Genomic DNA, 13,748 nt, shown 5'->3' with positions numbered 1-13,748 from the left:
TGTTATGAAATCCTATTGTTTATTCACTGAATTTGTTCTTTGTAGGTATTAGAACTCTATTTCTAAGTTAATGTAGCATATTTATGGTTAAATCCTTTTTCACATAGTTTGCTTGTCTTTTAAGATTATAGTAATTTGTTTTAATTTAATGATGCTAGCTGCTTTAGGCTTTCAGTATGATACAAAAACTCTTGTCCTGGCATTCAAAATAACATTTGCAACACTTGTATAATTTGTGACCTGCCAAGCTAAATATATCCTCCCAGAAGTTGGTACACCAGGGACTCAAAAAAAGAAATAGCCAAACACCTGGAAGTTTGTCCTGTAGGCTTCTCCCTGTGTAAAGTTAGCAAATACATAAAAGAAAATAAAATGAACACAACAGTTGTCAGAAGTGAGACAGAAGGGGAGGGGCATGAACCAAATCTGAGCCCAGAAGATTTGTTTAAGTTAGATCCCAACCCTAATTGGAAGCTTTTCCCCATTCTTTCCTGTCCAGGGCCCAATGGCCAACCTGCATAGATTTGGCAAATTCAGAACCATGTCACAATGATTCCCCTTTTCTACTTGCACCAGTTTCTAAAACCACTTAAGTCTGAACAAATCGTCTCGTAATGATTTGACCAAGCTAATACTGTACTTTGAGTGAGATGGGCAGTGACTAAATTTGAAATATAAATAAATAAATAAATAAATAAATAAATAAATAAATAAGCAAGCAAGCAAGCAAGCAAGCAAGCAAGCAAGCAAGCAAGCTATCTAAAGATTTTTCATTCCTTGAGTCCAAAAATCATAATGGGTTTGAGTATTGAGAAACACTGAAAAGTTAGCAGAATTAGTTTATATGCAAACAAAACATAACATTGACCTAAGCCAAAGAAAGAAATCAAGTTGCTTAAGAAAAATATATAAGTGGGCAAAGGTTAATTAAAGCTATCAAGCCTTGAGGAATTTAGGCTGATCTAACCTAACAGCTCTTTTAAGTGTGTGGTCTTTCCTCTGTGTCTATGATGGAAAGCACCAGGCATAGGTCCAAGAATACCAAATACCAGTCAGCTCAGTTTTCCTTAAGTTTTGCCCAGACCAAAAGAATTTAGTATCACAAGAATACCATAAAAGCAAAAAAGCAGGCCTGGATTTTCTCATGGCAGCCTAGATCTCATTTTATGCCTAGAGGTGCATCATTTCATTCAACGCTTACAAATTCCAGAAACCCAATGAGAAGCCTGTAAGCAACAAAATAAATTCACGGCTATGTAGATTATATATTTCCTCTCAGGTTGCCACATCCCCAAATTGCAAATTGACTATCATGAGGGAAATACAATATTAACTGAATTAAAACATTATGCTGCTTAATGGAGGGGAAGCTCTTAAATTTCTAATTCAAATATTCTGCATATCTTCTCTTTCAGTGATTCAATTAACAGATGAGCAATACATTATCCCTACATAGAAATCAAAATTAGTTATGTCACTGGAACTATAGCGTTATCTCTACAATTATTAACACATTTAATCACATTATCTTTTGTCATCCATTTTTCCGTTTCCTGTTCAGGCTTTTTTTTTTTTTTAAAAAGTCCAATTTTAGAAGCTATTTTTTAAATGGGTAGGACTCATCTCATTCAGCTTACCAGAACTTCTGAATTGAACTGAATATTTTAATCTCTTGCATATTATCTTCAGACTTGATTATGAAATGGAAACAATGTTTATCACTTTGGTAGATTACTTCTACTTGAAAAAGAATAGGGTGAATGCAATTAGTTAGTCTTTTAGAATCTGACTAGTTCATCTGGCTTCAGTCATGTCTGGGAAGATATATTAAGCCAGACATGCTGGAGAACTTATTTATTCATTTAATTCAGTATGGGCACTACCCAACTCCTAACCAACTCTGGTCAGCTCACAATATAATAAACAATAAAAATATAATACATACCAAAACAAGTGGGATTTGATCACTCTATTTATTTATTAGCTAGAGTTATAAGGCTGCACAATTCAAATAATATGACTCTGGATGGCAGAGTCCCATTGTTCTCTACAAAAAAATAAAGAAAAACACATCCAACAAGGAGCTCCATTCATCTTAATTCAAGATCTAGGAGAACAAGCAGGTCTTCAGGGCCTTACGGAACACCAACAGTGTGGGAGCTATGTGGACTTTGGAGGGATCCCATTCCAGAGGGCAGTCGCCACAACATAATTCCTGGCCCAATAGATGGCACAGTTTAATTGAAGGAACCCAGAGTGCTCCAACTCTGCTGACATGTGCAGGCCAGCAGAAACCATAGGAGATAGGTAGTCCTTCAGATAACCTAGTTCTATGCCATGTACAGTAGGTAAATAAGTAAGTCAATAAATAAATAAATACTGTTTAACATCTGCATTTAAGTACTGGGAAAACATATATGTAGAGTTGGGCTAAAAGGGCAGTCAATGTGCAGATAATACACACATCCTGTTCCCATGTACTAAGCCTAGGGAAGCAGTAAAAGTCTTCAACAGGCATCTGGATGCATTTTTGGGGTTGGATAAGATAAAAAAAGCTTTATCAACAGGACGTTTCTGTTACTATATATAGTTTAAATGGCTGTGTGTAAAGAAGAGATGTGATTGTGAAGAGATGGCTCACTTGTCAAATTAAGCTAATAAAAAGGTAGATGCATGTGGCTAAAAATAAGAAAAAATACAAAAAAACAGAATAATTAAACAAACTATATACCTGTATTAAAAGTGCACAGATTATGAAAGGTTTCACAAGTAAAAACAGCTGCTCAAATTATATTCACAAGCAAGCTGCCTTCTGTTTTGTTATTTTAAATACTGACGTCATTCTTTGGTTTTTTTCAATCATCATTTTGTGCATCACCTTGGGGAAATATTTACTTTTGGGAAGGTGACTTAAGAGACACCATCAAATGAAGTGTACAGAACAGGTCTTATTTGTTTTGTCCAGACCTCAGATTCCCACTGCCTGCCAGCCATTCGTCTTGAAATAAAACTGGCCCTGCAATCTTCTGCATAAAAGCAGTGTTGTGCAAACTTGGCCATTTTAAGATGAGTGGACTTCAACTCTCAGAATTCCCCAGCCGTGCTGGCTGGGGAATTCTGGGAGTTGAAGTCCACTCATCTTAAAGTGGCCAAGTTTGGACAACACTGGCATAAAAGTATAAAACTGCTCTGTTGAGCTAAAATTCCCCCTGTAAGCACATACACATGCACACACACACATACCTTTTTCCCCCTCCTTTTTGGTATGGAAAAAAAGAAGTGTTTTTTGATGAAAGGGTATGGCTCCTCCCATTTGCAGCTGTTTAAGCCAAAGGTGGACAACTGATTGATAGCTGGGAACTACATCTCATTTTGCGGAAGAAGGCTGAAAATTGGGGGCAGAAGATGATACAAGCCAGGTCATACTATCATGCATATGGATGGGAACAGAATTTTATTTTTTATGGTTTTCATGGTTTGGGATGATTTGGGATCTTTCTTTCTTTCTTTCTTTCTTTCTTTCTTTCTTTCTTTCTTTCTTTCTTTCTTTCTCTCTCTCTCTCTCTCTCTCTTTCTCCATCCATCCATCCATCCATCCATCCATCCATCCATCCATCCATCCAACAGTTTTATATGTTTCTATGAAAATAGTGGGAAAGTGCATGAACCCTAAAATGTGGTGATACAGTTGAAGGAGATTCTGATAACCAGAAAAAATAGATTCAAGAGCTGCAGGTTGCCTATTTCTGGTCCAGGCTAACTAACCTAAGTGCCGTATTTTTCTGTCAATAAGACGCCCCCATGTACAAGATGACCCCCACTTTTCCAACCCAAAATTAAGAAATCAATATTTTAAAGATAGTGCAGAACACATTTTTATTTAGTAATTAGTTAACATTTACCTGATACACTCGGTGGGAGGAGGTCCAAACCGTCTCTCTGCAGCTCTATTTCCATGCTCTTTTGCATAACTGATTACATTCAATCACGAGTGAAACTGCCAACAGCTTGTCTCTGCAAATAGACTTCCTCTAATTGGTTTGTTCAGCATCAGCTGACGTCAGTTACATAAGGCTCGTGATTGGAGGAAGTCTGTTTGCAGAGTCAAGCTATTTCACTCATGATTGGAGGCTAGCAATAGGAGGAAGCCTGTTTGCAGACACAAAGTATGGGCAGTTTTGCAACCGCACGGTTCTCTCCTCGGCTGACTTCCTTGAATAAGACGCCCTTCAATTTTTAGCGTAAGGTTTTTAGAAAAAAGTATCATCTTATAGTCAGAAAAATATGGTAATTGCACCTATTTTTCCCAGCCTTCTGGCTGTTAACTGGTTTTAGATGACCAGTGAACTCAAGGTAGATTATTTTTGCTGATAATCCTATTCCTGGCCACCACACGTGGGCATCCGGGGCGGGGGGTCAAGTCACAATCTGCAACGTGGCAGGCATGGGTATAGCTTGGATATATTACTCCTGCCATCTTGCAGACATTGACCCCACACACAAATGTTCCTTACAGAATTCACAGACATCTCTGATGAAACAACCTGCTGACTGGGAAATTCTGGGAATTGAATATCACTCTTTCTTATAACACCTATTACTGGGGCTGCACAGATAAGGCATGGTCACCTCCCCACAATTTTCACTATAATCACAACCCTGAAATGATTTTCTAGACTGAATACGCTGCACTGAGCCTACAAATACATATACATATACATATACATATACATATACATATACATATACATATACATATACATATACATAAATAAATGTTTGGGGCAAAGGATAACATATTTCCTTTTCCATCTCAGTTCTCAACATGAAAAGTAACTGGAGTGCTTAGTTGAATCAGCACTGAAAACTAGACGACACGCTCCCCCATGGCTTAGGCCAGTGTTGTCCAAACTTGGCCACTTTAAGACGAATGGACTTGAACTCCCAGAATTCCCCAGCCAGCCATGCTGGCTGGGGAATTCTGGGAGTTGAAGTCCACTCATCTTAAAGTGGCCAAGTTTGGACAACACTGGCTTAGGCTATAAAAGGAGGTACCAACCTGTACAGCAGTCATAGCATCATCTTCCAGCGCTCATGGCTGTCTCCCTTCATAGTATCTGTTTCCTCACTTTTTTAATGGCAAAACTGGGTCTGTCATTAGACATAAGAAATACTACAGCTAAAAGGTAAATTTTCCAAATGTTGCCATTGCTGGCCTTTGGTTTTATACATTTTCTTTCTTGCTACAAACAAACAAACATCAGCAAACAAGCTTATTTAATCTCTCCAACACATAGGCTTCTAATGCAGCACTGCGTAACTGTGGCAGGCCATAATCCAAAATATTACTTTAGGAGTTGGAGGATTATTTTCTTCTTTGAATAAGTTAGCTGCGCCAATCAGAAAATTGTTTTCAAACATCTATATGGGCTTTGCCATGAATAGTTTATGATTTCAATGAATACCCTGAAAACCAACTTAGTTGTAATGCAGATCTGATTGTGTTCTTTTTATACTATAATTTGTTTGTTTTTATTTGGTTCTTGGTTAAATTTATCTGGATCAAAGCATCATGATTATATCTACACCAGAAGCATATTTATATTAAGCTCTCAAAGTACAGAACAAAATCACAGTGACCTTATGCCGACCTCAGATTTATTGCATTTCTTTCTCTTTGAAATCCCCTGTTGAGAGGATTTAAATCTGAGCCCTACATAGACACACACTTAAACTTCCCCCATTTATCCATATATTTGACATTGACAGGTGATATAATCTTGTAACCATGCTATCAAAAAAGACGGTTATTTGTCCAGGTTTAATTTGAATTGGTCAGTTTCAAAAGGCCTTGCACATGTTGAAAGTTTAAAAAGTTGTTTCTTAAGTACTGCAATTAAAATTCATTTAAAAATCCTATTATGTTTGGTCACAGAAGACTGCATTTAATATACTTAAAGATGCAGTACTCCTTAGCTACAACATATTTATGGGCCAATTGCTAAAAGGTTTTAAAAACAAAGCAATATATTCAGAGTGTCAAGCAGCTCTCACATGATTCAGTCTATTTGGTTGTGATTTGATGTAAAATAATTTATCATAATGAAGATAACTGAACAAGTACATTTGTCAAGTGATTTCATGCTGGATTTTATTGCAAAAAAGGGGGAATCCCATAATCTGGCCATTGTTTATAAATCAGCTATCTCCAGTCTAGCCAGGTGCTTGGAAGAATTCATTAAAAAAATAGTTGCAATCTGAACGGAAAGTGTCAAAAAGTAGGAAAAGAATGTCAGCAATCGAGAGGTTCTCCACATTTGTTGAATATAAAATGAGGCTTGAAACTGATTGATTTGGGACTGGGAATTGGCGCAAAGGATGGCACTTGAAACCCTTTAGAAAACTGATGATGAGCCTAACTCCAAAAGACTGGATAAGAATTCAAAGCTGGATGCTAATCTGCAGTGCATTCACTCTTATCTGTTAGCTTGCCAATTGAACCTGAAGACTTGCAGGATCAAATTGCCTCCAGAGATTTCCAAAGATGATTTGTGCAGAATAGACTGGGAGTCTGGAAAAAAAGGAGTGAGAAATAGAGAGACTTCAGGCCTCAGGTGTCATTTCAAATAAACATGCTAAGAACTTTTTAATAGATAAGAAAAGAGAAACTCTCTCAGAATGATATTAAGGTTACGGTTGACTTACGAGCATTGATAGTGCTGGCCTCCAGCATTGCATCCAGTGCATTCATCTGCTGACACCCAGATTTCTGCTTTAAAAAAAATAATAAAACAAGTTTCATCAAACTTCTGAGTTCGGAGTTTAGCATGTGGAACAAAATGTCATAATAGTGAAGCATGCAAAGGATGCAACCACCACAGGAATGTAATTGGGTGAAATTATTCAATCATCTGTAAGAAACTTAAATATAACCTCCATTTGTTAGTTTCAGTAAGATCTGAGAAAACAGCAAAAAAACCTGAAGAACTAAAACAATCCTCTACAAATCCTTCACACAAATATATCCCAGTTTTGTTTCTCATAATGTCTGAAGATCATCAAGAAAGATCCTGTTGCTTTGCTGATCCTGGATACCTGAGAATCAGAAGAAGGTTTCTGATCCAGGACCTTCTTTATTTAATTAGTGTTTTAATTAACACTGTCAATTATCAAATGAAAAAGTAAGAAACAGAAAGGCAGAAATAATACTGCAAATAAAGCAAGGGGGAAAATCTCTATTTTTAAGAAAGTAGCAAACAGATCAGTAAAAAAGGAATCTGGGCTCTTCACAGCCACCAAGAAGATGAAAAAAATATACCAAAGTCCTCTGAAAAGCCAACTTTTTGCAAGTTGTCTGTCAACAGTCATTGTTAAACCCAGATAGCCACTGTAAGAGTTGGTATCAGAACTGAAGCACCTCTGAAGCACTGTATGAATAACTAGCAACATGTTACTTGTGTTGCTAGTTATTCATACAGCAGACAATAGAATGAAACAGTCCCCAGAGTAGACAAATGCTGGTCAGTGGAGCAACTGCCCTCAAGCCTAAGCCTTTGAAACAAATATAAACAGCAGATAGGGAGGATCAGGCCACAAACTCTTGTAGGTGCTCTACAAATATATGCAATGCTTGGTTGTGTACTGTTTGGATGGATGACTACTACACTGAAACATAGGTTTGAACAAATAAAAAGCAAGTACAAAGTGAAGGAGAGAGGACCAAGTGGCAGTGCTAAGGTGGAGATCAGAACTGTCTGTGTCATCTAACTTGCCCAGCATCTAAGGTGAGTGGAATAAAATTCAAAAGACAGAGCATTTCCACTCTCCAATCCATCCAAAGTAGTTTGTAGCAGATCTGCCAACTTCCACTGTGACCTCTACTTCTGCCAACCTCCGAACACTGAGAATGGAGTGAACCAATCAGCTATTGGACCCAAAACAGCGTTCTTGCCCGGAGATGACTGCCAATAACTTCACTGGACACTAGAAACCTTTAGATATTTCCTTTATTGTTGTGCAGCAGTAAAGGGGCTGCCTCTGTCAAAAGAGGCACACCGAACACAAAGAAATTGGGTTTTTATACATTACGTTCAAGAAAACAGAGTCAAAAGGAAGGATAATGATTGGTTAGGAGCCTCTTTATGACCTTGCGCGTCATACCGGTGCAAACTTAGGTTATTATGATGAATGACTGTCGGGTGACATCTTGTTATCACAAAGAGACAATATGCCTATAAGGAACAGTATACAGTACTAGGAAGTCTGGTATCATAAAGAGATAACATCCAGGGAAGGGTCACTAAGTTAGTTTGCATTTATGTATCTCTACCATCAGGAAGGGGTAACAAAAGGAAGGGGAAATTACAGGCTAATTCCTCTGTGCCTTGGGAGATTTCAGATATGGGTTATTACATCCTTACCCTAAAGAAGGGTCACTAAGGTTAATTGGGAAAGACCCATTATAGGTTAAGGCTAGGAGGTATCAACTATAGATTCTTGTTTTCCCACAGGAATCGCACATACAGTATTTCTCCATTTCGTGCCCGTCAAGCACTTATCCTCCAATTGACCAACTGAAATCTGACCAAATTAATTCCATTAATACACCCCCAAGCTTCTTCAGACTCTGAAACAGTAGAAATCCCTTCATCTTCACTTCATATGAGAAGAAAATGAAATAAATCATTAATGCCCTTCCCATCCATGTTTTCAACACAATAGTGTGCTTGTGAGGCTAGGATCATGAAGGATTATTAGCAGTTTACCATCAGATATGAGTGTTTTGTGACTGGCCGTGCCAAGCATGGCAGCCATTTTGTCAGAATGTCTATAAAATGCTCTCAAAAATCCAAATGTGACCTTCAGCTCAGAAAAGTTGACAACTATAAATATGATCAATAAATAAAATCAATAAAAACTCTTCCCACGTACTATGAATCTGGCTGGGAGGGAGAGATTTGAATTATGTGGAATGATCCCAGTTCAGAAGCACAATTATTTAAGTTGCAAGGGAAGTTCTACTGTCTTTATAAACTGACAACTAGCCAGGAAGGAAATATTCCTCCCTAGACCAATGTATAACTGCACTGAGTTCTCCTACTATGAAAGCATATCATTGTCTTTTTCTCCTGGGACTATTAGAGTACTTCCCAAATTTACACAGGATACACTGAATTTCCCAACTATAAGCAGTGACGGTCTTTTTACCTTATAAAATTTATTCTATGAAAAAGGTAATATTGTCATAAAATGCATAATCTTGGAAAATGACATTATACAATAGGAGCGACTCATTAAGTGGATTGGAAGTGTTGTTTTACATTAATATTGAAGGGTCTTAGACAGTCCCAAGCACCACACTGGACATGACAATGTATTTCATTGCCATATCAAAATCTGCAAAGAATTCAGGGTGTTACGTTGGTAACAAAAATATGCTAAAGCTTTAAATTCCCTCCTTTATCTGCTACAAAAAATGGTTCACATCAGTCTTTGTAAGAGACCTCACAGCTCTACAAAAGCACCTAATTTGATCAGTTACATCTTTGTTGTCTTCTTTTGCAAAGTATGTGATCTAACGAATTAAAATTTTACACATGTCCTTCTGGACATATTACCCTTCCCTTCCATGTGAGAAACTAAGAGCAGGTGTCATGACTGTATACTACAAATACACTGAAATATCAATCCAAGAATTTTCCTTAGGCTGTACATTTTTGGCACAAAACAGGCAGAACACACCTGTTTTCCATGACATTTAGAACTATATAGTTCCCATAGTGGAGTTCCTGTCTGTAAAGTTTTTCTCTCTTCTTGCTATTTGTCAGCCAAAATGTCATTTCATCCAAGATATATGTATTCTAATAGATCTCTCCATTTATAGTCCTGCTGGCATTTTAGCATGTTCAGCGTTACAGGTCACAAGTTGCTCTCAGCCTCCTAGACAAAGATCACTTATTGTCTGGCTTGACGCCATTGTTCATAAAGACCATTAAACAAATCAATTCTATTGATTGTTTGCAAAGAGTTAAGTTACTTCTGACATGTACTGAATTGGAAAAGGCTTGAATGGCAAATAATATAATCAAGAAAAGGTTTTGGCCCTCCTTGTACCTGATGACAGAAGAATTTTACTACTTTAGAAACAGGACAAATATAATTGCACATAACTATAATCACTTAGACGTAATCTCTCCTGAAATATCTGAGACAAGATCAGAAAAGGCCTTTAAACACCATTAAGGGGGAAAAAAAGATTTTAAAGAAATCTAAAAAGAACTATATGTGGACATGCTTTTGGGGAATACTATACATAGAAAACTAAGATTCTATAGAAGGTTTAGCTTCTGAACTTTGATAAGGCCAGCCAGCTCGTGCCAACTGCTGAGACCAAAAGGAGATCGCAGCACATTGGTATAGATATAGGTAGCATATTGCCCAGTCATGCTACCAGGTTGCCCAGTCATGAGTACAGGCTACCAACTATTTCTGGAGAGCAGAGATGGAGAACATCATATCCTCTACACCAGTGTTTCTCAACCTTGGCAACTTTAAGATGTCTGGACTTCAACTCCCAGAATTACCCACCCAGCAACTGGCTAGGTAATTCTGGGAGTTGAAGTCCAGACATCTTAAAATTGACAAGGTTGAGAAACACTGTTCTACACCTTCAGCCTCTGGGAATAAGAACTCACCCATATTTTCATGCTCTGAGTTGAAAGCAGTGTTTTTCAGCTTCAGCTGGCTCAAGCATTTGTGTCTGATTTTCATGCTATGCTTTACTTTCCTCTAGGCAAAGCCCTCCACGTTGATTGGCTATTGCGCAGAGGCGGGGACACCCTTCACTTCATTTCCCCTGCTTTGCTTTACTAAGGTCTGCTGCAACACTCTCAATCTGAAACCCCATGAAATATAAAAAAAAAAAAAAATCTTTTCCTGAGCTACCTTCTTTTCAGCTGGGCTTTCTTTTTCTTCTTATTTTAATAAGTCCACCAGACCACTGTTTCATAGGTTTTCCAATCAACTGAGATTGAACGGTTTCACCCGAGCCACCAAAATAGCCGAAATGAGCTGGGATGAAACCTTCTACCTTCAGTGATTAGAAAAACGGTTAAATAGTGCACCACTAGACTAATTTAAAAGGAAGAAGAAAAACAGTAAAGGGTTGGAGGGGGGAGAAGTATTGGGGAAAAAAAACTTCATGAGGGGCTTCAGACCAGTGAAATTCTAGGTTCAAGTAAATGTTGCTATGCCACTGAGAAAGATCCGTATCAAAAGTGGCAGCAGACCTTATTGAGGCAAGATGGGAATTACAAAAAAGGAATTTTATTTTAAAATTGGCTTTTGTTCCTACATATATGTACATTTTGATGCTTTAACTTTTAATTATTGCATTTAATTTAATGTAGATGCATTTAATTTAGCTTTGTAGATATACATACATACATACATACATACATACATACATACATACATATAATGGCATATATGTCCAGAAAGATCTGCCCATAGAAATGAAAGCAACTGGCAATTTTTTTTCAGGCACAGGAAGTTGGGAAGCCACAATCACAGACCACAGATCTGGTAGCCAGCAATCCAGACTCACCTGGCAACTCAGGGCCCAAACATCTCCATCTGGACAACTTGTTTTGCAAGGCAGCTTAGAGTCCAGCTGAATCAGCGTGGGATCTGAGCTGCTTAAGCAGGTGGAGCGGATATGCAGAGAGTACAAGATGATGAAAGCAATCTAGTGCAAACAAAGAAGTTTTGTTTTCTAGAACTCCTGCTGAGTCTTCCAAGGTTGCAAATACCATTTGAAACTGAAATTACAGACATTCTTAGGCTTTTTTCAAGCTTACAAATGAAGAGGGGAGGGCAAAAAAATTATAATACGTTCTGAATAACTGTCAAGATATTGGTTTGGGCCCCCCCACCCCACCCTGCCTTTCAAATTTTAAGTAAGGAGACCAGCATCATGGAGATGTCAGTCAATCATTTTTCTTGTTATGGCCACATGTCACAACAACATTGCAAGTAAACATAATGTAAAAGCAGTTGCGGCAGTCCTTGACAAAAAGAAACAAAAGATGTAAAAATCTCATTTATACATCAACAGACTGGCCCAAACAACAATCAACAACATTAGTTTCAGTGAGCTTTTATGTATTCTAGTGTCAGTAATTTCTTAGACTTTAAAAGAAAAAAAAAGATGAATTCTGGGGAGATTGTTTTTTGCTGAGTGTTTTTTTATATCATTATTATTATTACATATTATTTTGCATTTAAAAACAGAAAATTCACTGGAATAACTAAATAAACCCAGACATTTACAAGTTCAGGCTATTGGGGGAGGGGACAAAGCAAAGCTAAAGTAGAAGTAACCATTTATGTCACCCACTTATTTTAGATTTTGAGCTGATCTTCAAAATGCCCTGATCTGTAAAATGCCCAGTCCTTAGGAGTGCCTGAATTAGCTGTCTTTTCTTTCTTTTAGGACAATGATGGCAGGAGGAAAAAGGACAAGCTCAAGATAAATGGCAACAAATTGATGACCTTCAAACTGCTTTCTTCCTGTTTCATTAGTCACTTGCTGCGATTCATCTACAGAGCCTATAATTAAGTAGATATCCAACCACAGGAGGGGAGGCAGGAGCTCAAGGTGTAAAACACATCAAGATGTATGACTAAAATAAGGATGGCTGCCTAATGTGATACCCTTGGTCTATTTAGAACAGTGCCAAGGAAGCTATCTCCTGTTACATATAACTGGAGTGAAATACAAAATTGAGACTGGATTGTGGAAAGGTATTCTACTCTTTTTGTCACAGGTTGTCCCATCCCCATCCACCTCCTCCAATGCCATTGTCAGAAAACGACAGACATGGGTTCGGTTGTCCAGTAGACAGAAGTTTTTATTGGGCACGTTTGCAAAGGTGGGTCCCTCCCGCAGCAATGGAGGAACCCCGAAGCAAGGTCTGACAGGTTTTTATACCCCCTATCTGTCCTCCCCCTCCTACGAGGGCTTGGCTCACAATCTCACCTTTTTTTACTGCCCTGGAGCGCCGCTAATTAACCGCAAAACCGCAGACATTCCACTTTCCGAATCCAATCAGCGCAATACACATTCCAATCCCCACTTGACGCCCCCTGCCGTTTCTCTTCACTCTGGTGCGAACGTGCCTCTTGCCTGCAGTCTTTCCTCCCTCCTGCCGTCCCTCTCCACTCTGGTGCGAGTGTGCCTTCTGCCCATCCTCCCTCCTGCCGCCCCCCCAAGGCTGCCCCATGGTGCACAGCGCTCTACCCTAGCAAACATGGTTCGTTTGAGGCCCTCACTTCTCCCTGCCTTCTCACAATCCCCCCTTTTTCTTTTCACGCCTCTGTTGGGCCTCAAACCTGGCTAACAGGATTGCTCCCTCGTCCCGGACCCGGGGCTTCACACACTGGGACAGGTAATTCCCACAAGCAGGGAGGCATTGCATTAAGCAACATACTAGGACCAGTAAGGCAATGAAGCCAATAGCTAGTACAGAAAGTTGTTTTAACCAAGCAAAGTTAGGTAACCAACTAGTGAGCCACGACCAATTCCATCCCTCTGGATCCTCGGATATGCGAGAGGCTAAGGTCTCCAACTTGGCTAGTTTTGCTTCAATATAATTCTCATTGTTGGTTAGGTTAAAGCAACAAAGACCTTGAAAAGATTCACAGCCTTGTCCTGCCCTTAATAGGAGATAGTCTATAGCTATCCGATT

The 13,748-nt window shown here is 38.6% G+C and overlaps 1 long non-coding RNA gene across 1 annotated transcript; it reads right to left on the bottom strand.

Moving 5' to 3' along the window:
* Positions 1-5,659: 5,659 nt before the first annotated feature.
* Positions 5,660-11,677, bottom strand: LOC112541284 (uncharacterized). The gene is made up of 3 exons (XR_003085303.1): positions 11,606-11,677; positions 6,706-6,772; positions 5,660-6,571 (listed from the first exon to the last, which is right to left on the bottom strand). It is a non-coding gene; the product is annotated as an uncharacterized LOC112541284 (long non-coding RNA).
* Between the last annotated feature and the right edge of the window lie 2,071 nt (positions 11,678-13,748).

The sequence above is a fragment of the Python bivittatus genome, unplaced genomic scaffold (genome assembly GCF_059951505.1).
Source record: "Python bivittatus isolate LINGU-HERP-01145 unplaced genomic scaffold, Pbiv_v1 ctg000480_np1212, whole genome shotgun sequence".
In the NCBI taxonomy this organism is placed as follows: Eukaryota; Metazoa; Chordata; class Lepidosauria; order Squamata; family Pythonidae; genus Python; species Python bivittatus.
Note: the sequence above shows the minus strand (reverse complement) of the source record. Positions and strands in the feature narration are given on the sequence as shown.